Source organism: the organism of the source record quoted next, unplaced genomic scaffold (genome assembly GCF_019419815.1).
Source record: "Pyrus x bretschneideri cultivar Hongxiangsu unplaced genomic scaffold, Pyrus_bretschneideri_v1 Contig203, whole genome shotgun sequence".
Taxonomy (NCBI): domain Eukaryota; kingdom Viridiplantae; phylum Streptophyta; class Magnoliopsida; order Rosales; family Rosaceae; genus Pyrus; species Pyrus x bretschneideri.
The window spans coordinates 213,257-220,976 of record NW_025999506.1 but is presented as its reverse complement, the minus strand read 5'-3'; positions in this window follow the sequence as shown (position 1 = coordinate 220,976).

Here is a 7,720-nt window from a genome sequence, read left to right as displayed (position 1 = left end):
ACATGCAATCTGGCCAAGTCCAATATCCCTGAAACTTTCAAAGGAGTGGTGTTTGTCATTGAGTTCTTGTCGAACAAAACAAGTAAGTCATCTTTTCAAAATTCCATTACATTTTATACTAACTGGCTGATTTTGATGAATCAGGCACCTACACTAGAATTTAAACCAATGCCGGTTCACTTCAAGTATCACCTTCCATTCAAGGATCAATTCCATGCTGTGGGACCTAGGGAAGTTTGAATGGAAGTTTCGTCCGGCTGGAAGACGTTAAAGCAAGCGCTTCATGGGAGGCAACCCGCATAATCAACAAAGGAAGAACTTGGGAATCGCTCCACACTCAGATTTGCGTTCCTAAACCCTTTCCTTTGTTGCTTATTTTATGTTTTGTGTAATGTTTTTAATTGTGTCTAAAACATTGAGGACAATGTTTAGTTTAAGTGTGGGGGGTAACATTCTGTTTTGAGATATTTGTGCATAAAATTCGTAGGGTATTACCACCTAACATGTTTAAACTTGTTTCCCACTGTTTTTAAGTGTTTTTAAGCTATTTTAGAGTGTTTTAGAGTGTGTTGACTTAAAAATCCGAAAATCTCATAAAAATTTGAAAAAAGTGTTTTGAAAAACCCAAAAAAAAAAAAAAAAGTTGTTTTTGTGTGTTTGTTTGTGTCGTAGGGTACCTTCCAACACAATGATGAGGATTTGGTTTTTAATTGCATGACGGTTAAAGAAAGTTACAAACATGGTTGGACGTTTGATATACTCTTTGGTTTATGCTTAGTTGTAGTTATAGTTTACGAATTCACATGTAATCACAAATGATAAAAATCAGTTTTTGTAACATGCTTGAAGGAAGGAACTTAAACAAACGCTACATCCCTGTGAGACTTGAGCCTAAACGTTATTTGGAGAGTTATAATCTTTGCATCATTGTTTTCTAAGTCGTTGCACGATCTCATTATTCTTTGCTTGGTTACTACTTAGAAGGCGTTTCATCACTTAGTTCCAAATGCTAGAACTCATGCCCATTTCATTCAAAGCATGTCATTGATTTGCATAACACGTATTCAAGATGAAGTTGTGTAGTGAACACCATAGCCAAATTGCCATATTTCCCTTTTCATTTGTTTTGTAGGATTTAACCCCGTTGAGCCTTGTGTAGCCTACTTTCTTTGTTAACCCACATTATCTTCACCTAGCCTAGATTAGGACCATCCGTACCCTTGTTCTTGAAGCATAGTAAGCATGAATGAATTCCCTTTGATTAATGTGTGCAGAAAATAAGTGTGGGGGAAAGTGTATTCATGTGAGTTTTTGTGCCATAGGCACGGTTAGAAAAAAAAAAAGAAAAAAAAAAAAAAAAAAAAGAGAAAAAAAAAAAAAAAAAAAAAGAAAGAAAGAAAGAAAAAGAACAGAAAAAAAAGTGGAAAAAGAGTTGAAAATAGTTGAAAAGTATTGGTTGTTGAAGTAAGGGCCCAAAACAATGAATTAGGCCCTAAGAGTTGTTTGAATCTCCCCTATTTGTTTAAAAGTTGATTTCTGCATTCTAAGGGAATTCTAGGTCTTAATTTCATTACTTTACTTATTATTGCTCAAAGAACTGTTGTTTATCCCTACCTTTCCTTGTTAGCCAACAACCCAAGCCCCGTTACAACCCTTGACTTCTATCTTGAGTGTTATGCATTTCAATGGTGGAGTTTGAATTTGGTATGAGCATATGGTGTCACTGGTTCTCGCATCTAAGTAGTAGCATTCCATTCATGAGATCATATCCAAACACGTTTAATTACTCTAGAAATTGCTTTCTTTGTTATAACATATGTGAGTACTAGTCTTTCATGTTACATCAATCTGCTCACATATAACTAGTGTAGGGTGTGTAGTCAGAAAATCTGAGTGAAAATTGAGTGCATAACTAATGAGGAATTGAGGGAATTCTCTAAGGCATGTTACTACATTCCAAATATGTTTTAATTGATTAAATGCGAACTAGTGAATGGTGACTATGATTAAGTATGTGCTTAAGGGGAAGTAAGACTAAAAGTTATGTGAGTAATGATCTTTGACATGTCATGTTTCATTGGAAATCCCTGAGGCAAACGTTGGAAGGTTTAGGTTATGTTTTGTTTGTTTTGTTGCGTTTTGTTTACTTTAGTTGTTTTGTTTTGCTCGAGGACTAGCAAAAGTTAAGTGTGGGGGAATTTGATAGGAGCATATTCATGCGACTTAATTAGCTTGTTCTCGTGCATTTATGTTGTGTTTACTTAGTTGTTTTAGTGTTTAAGGCCACTTTTGTGTATTTTCAGATTATAAGGCCAAAGTGTGCAAGAAGATGTAAATTGGAGTCTTTTGGAGCGAAAGAGGAACGAATGAGTTGAAGACTTGAAGAAACGACGAAATCCTACTCCAACGATGAATTCTTACCAAAACGAGGAATCCTACTCAAACAAGGTTTCCTATTTTAGGAAAGTTAACCCTAAGTTTCCCGTTTTGGTAACCTTTCCTAAACTTAAACGTCCGTATTTTCTAGCCACTTTGACGGCCTTATAGGCACTTTAGGACACAAAACCAAGGCCCTAGCCACACCCTTTAATTATTCCCTCTTAATTTCTGATTTTATTCCCTAATTCTAGCAGCCTTTAGGTGAATTTTAGTTAATAAAAATAAACTAGGGTTTGAATTTCTAAAATCCTAGGGTTTCCACCATTTAGCCACACCCTAGGGACCTCTCATCATTTATTTTCATATTTTTCAGCCACAAAAATGATCACAGCCGTTATTCCCTTTCAAAAAGACCCTAGCTCCCCTACTTTTCATTCATATCATGCAGCCACCTAAAAATCTAATTAAATTCCTCTTGCCGCAGCAACATACCCCATTAGCCATTCACCATAATAAATTATTCTATCATTCACCCTAATTGAGGCAGCCACCAGTCCCGTGCCTTTCCCCAAAACATGGCAGTCCATAACCTAATAACCTAGCCGCAAATCTCATGTGATTGCAGTTTTTTTTTAATCAGCCACTTTATCCCATAATTTCCATGCTGCCGCAGCCATCATTCTGTCCCAAAACCATTCCAGCCGCAGCCATAACATCCCATTATCCCATAATTCCCTTTAGCCGGATAAATTCATCCATCTTCACGCAGCCACATTTTTACAACCTAATTCCATCCATTCTCCCCCCTTAAGCCGTGACTTCCCCTTTAATTCCAGCGGCAACTTTAAGCCATTTTTCCAAACTGCAGCAGCTTCCTCCACCTTCCCATCCATTCTCCTTCCATTCCACACTTCCACACACCCTTGTCGCACCACCTTATCACCATAGATCCATCCCTAAACCAGAAAATAAACCAAAAACACAAGAAAACCAATCTGCCGCAGAAGGAGAAAAGGAAAGAGGAGCTTCGACGCGCAGAAATTCAAGTGGATTCGTTGGGCGTTCTAGGTGTAATCAATCCTTTGTGCTTTATGTTTAAATTCAATTGTATTTCTCTTTTTGTGAACATGAGAGGCTAAATCCCCCTAGTTAGCTAGGGGGTGATTCAAAACCATGTTTATGCTTGCAATATGAATTGATTACTTTTGGTTGGAATTTCATGAATGTTGGATTCAATTCATTTAACTGTTTGATTGATAACTTGTTTGTGTATGTTTATTGAGAGTGCACGCTTAATGTTCATGCATGAATTTGACGCTAGAATATAAGTGAGTTTCACCTAATAGTTATGAACTTATATTCACAAGTAGTGGAGGTTGCTTATAAACAATTGCGTTAATTGAATTCCTGGCAAGAGTATCATGCTTTTCATAGTTACAAATGCCTTGTCGATGCTTATAATTTCCAAAGAACGTAATGATTCTAACTTGTATCTTTATCATGCTGTTCATATAGAGAACTTGTTAGGAATAATTTGTTTGCGATGCATATTCATCCAATTCAATGATTCTAGGGAAATTTGAAGGTTAATTTAAGCGGACCTAATTAACTTGGAGTGTCGAGTTCCATAATTCATCGAAAGACCAACTGAAAATCAAAGTGTATGCAAGTGTGACATGTGTGGAGAAGAACCTTCTAGCTAGCATTCATCCATATTTTCATCACATTCATATTTACATTCTGCCTTAAATTTACAATCTGTGCATTTAATTTATTTTCGTCAAAACCACAATCCCCCTTTACCTTAGTGTCTAATTTAGTTAGAAAGTGTCGTAATTTGTGTTTTTAAGTGTTTTGTATTCTTTGAGTCTTTTGATTTGTTTGAGTGTTTTTATTGTTAGTTTTGCATTCTTTGAGTCTAGTTTAGTGTTTCAAACTTTATTTTACGTTTTTGAGTCAGTTTCCAAGTGATTTTGCAATCCCTCCTAATCCCCGGTTAAGAACGATCCTTACTTATTTATATACTACAATTGTCACAAGAGGGTTTTAATTTGTGTGCTTACTTAGTTCGCATCAAGAAGTGGCAAAGAAGTTGGAACTAACCCAAGACCATCCAAATCAAGTCAAAAAGAGGATGAAAAGCTGCAATTTGAGGAAGAAGGACAAGGCTAAGCCACGGCAAGGGTAGAGACACCCTTGCTGCAGCCACCTAGAGACCCCAATTCATCCAATTCGTCCACTACAGGTAAGTTTGGTCCAAATTCACTTATTTCTAACCCTATTCCACCCAATGTACCTTTCCCTCGCAGATTTATGCAATCCAAGAAAAAAGACGATGACAAGGACATTCTTGAGACATTTAGGAAGGTGCAAGTCAATATTCCACTCCTTGATGCAATCAAACAAGTTCCAAAGTATGCCAAGTTCTTGAAAGAGCTTTGCACAACAAGGAAAAGGATTTCGAATAAGGAAATGGTAAGGGTAAGTGAGAATGTTTCAGCGGTCTTACAAAGGAAATTACCTCCTAAATGCAAAGATCCAGGTAGTTTCACAATCCCTCGTGTTATTAGCAATACTAAGTTTGAACATGCCATGTTAGACTTAGGTGCATCCATTAATGTCATGCCATACTCTATTTATGCATCTATGAACTTAGGAGAGCTAAAAAATGATGGTGTTATTATTCAATTAGCCAATCGTTCTAATGCATATCCAAAAGGAGTTTTGGAAGATGTTTGGTCAGATTAATAACTTAATATTCCCGGTTGATTTCTACGTGCTTGAAATGGAAGATACAGCCCATTCCATACCCTTGCTGATCCTACTTGGAAGACCATTCATGAAAACAGCCCGCACCAAGATAGATGTGTTCAAAGGGACATTGACAATGGAATTTGATGGCGAGATTATTGATTTTAACATTTCTAAAACTATGAGATATCCTAGTGATGATCATTCATGTTTTTCTATTGATATTATTGATTCATTGGCATAGGAACATCTTGAACAATTACATAAGGATGCACTTGAAACAGTCATTACAAGTGGAATGGAACTCAAAAACCAAGAAGGTGCACCAAATCACACCCACAGCACCAATCAGGAATTTCATGCCGTGCCCCTTTGTGAAGATGTATTTGAGATGGTGGCTGTTCTAGAGTCATTGCCATGATAAAATGGTAAGTCTCCAATCCTAATTCCAATTCCTGTTTCTACTAATAAGTTGCTTCCTTTAGTGATACAGCCACCGTCCCTTAAGCTTAAACCATTACCAAACCACTTGAAGTATGTTTTCTTGGGAGAACAAGAAACTTTGCCCGTCATTGTGGCTTCCTCACTCACGGCACAAGAAGAAGACAAGTTGGTGAGGGTGCTAAAGGAGTACAAAACAGCCATTGGATGGACCTTGGCCGACATTAAGGGGATAAGTCCTACAACTTGCATGCATCGAATACTCTTGGAGGAGGGGGGTTATACCATCTCGAGAAGCTCAACGCCGACTCAACCCTCCAATGATGGAAGTCGTGAAAAAGGAGATTATCAAGCTACTTGATTGTGGAGTAATCTATCCTATCTCTGATAGTTGTTGGGTTTCGCCAGTCCAAGTTATTCCAAAGAAATCCGGAGTCACTGTGGCAAAGAATGAATAGAATGAACTTGTGCCCACACGTATCCAAACAGGTTAAAGAGTTTGCATCGATGATATGAAGCTCAACGCCACTACAAGGAAAGATCACTTCCCTTTGCCATTCATTGATCAAATGCTTGAAAGGTTAGTCGGTCATTCTTTTTATTGTTTTCTTGATGGTTATTCGGGATATAATTAAATTGTTATAGCTCCAGATGACCAAGAAAAGACCACATTCACGTGTCCTTTTGGTACATTTGCCTATCGTCGAATGTCATTTGGTTTGTGCAATGCACCAGCCACATTTCAAAGATGCATGGTAAGTATATTTTCAAATTATGTTGAAAAGATCATTGAGGTATTCATGGATGATTTTAGTGTTTTTGGTGATTCGTTTGATGATTGTTTACATAATCTCACTTTAATCTTGAAAAGATGCATTGAAACTAACCTTGTTTTAAATTGGGAAAAATGTCATTTCATGGTAAAACAAGGCATAGTTTTGGGTCACATAATCTCTGAAAAAGGAATTGAGGTTGACAAATCCAAAATAGATTTTGTACGCTACTTACCCTCTCCTACTTCGATAAGAGAGGTTCGTTCTTTTCTTGGACATGCAGGATTCTATAGACAATTCATCAAGGACTTTTCAAAGATTGCACAACCTCTTTGCCGTCTCCTTCAAAAGGAAGTGTCATTTTTGTTCGATGAAGCATGAGAGAAGGCCTTCAAACACCTCAAGGAGATGCTTACCTCGGCCCCAATCATAGTTCCACCAGATTAGAGCATACCTTTTGAGCTCATGTGTGATGCCTCAGATTATGCAATAGGGGTTGTTTTAGGCCTAAGGAAGAACATGCAGCCACATGTCATCTATTATGCATCCCGGACCTTGAATGATGCTCAATTGAACTACTCTACCACTGAAAAAGAACTTCTTGCTATTGTGCTTGCTTTAGATAAGTTTCATTCTTATTTACTTTGCACGAAAGTTGTTTATTCTGACCATGCAACGTTGAAGTACTTATTCACCAAAAAGGAGGCCAAACCAAGGCTAATTCGCTGGATGCTCCTCCTCCAATAATTCAATATTAAAATTAGAGACAAGAAAGGAAGTGAAAACGTGGTTGCTGACCACTTGAGTCGTTTGGTGCACAATGAGGAGTCCTTACCCATCCAAGAGACGTTCCCAAATGAGCAATTGTTGTCCATTGAGGTAATTGAGCCATGGTATGCAGATTTGGTGAATTATTTGGTGTCTAAACAAGTTCCAAGCACCCTAAACAAACACCAACATGATAAACTCAAAAAGGATGCACGGTTTTATGTGTGGGATGACCCATATTTGTGGAAATATTGCTCTGATCAGATTCTTCGTAGGTGTGGGCATGATTCTGAGTTTAATTCAATTTTAACTTTTTGTCACACTTATGCATGTGGACGGCATTTTGGCACAACCCTTAAAGTGTTAGAATGTGGATTTTATTTTCCTATAATCTTTAAGGATGCTAGAACTTATTGTATGACTTTTGATCATTGTCAAAGAATGGGCAATATAGGTGCAAGGGATCAAATGCCGCAGGCCCCTATTTTCAATGTTGAAATTTTTTATGTTTGGGGCATTGATTTCGTGGGTCCTTTTCCTTCTTCATATGGTTTCACTTATATTTTGCTTGTGGTTAATTATGTCTCGAAATGGGTGGAAGCAAAAGC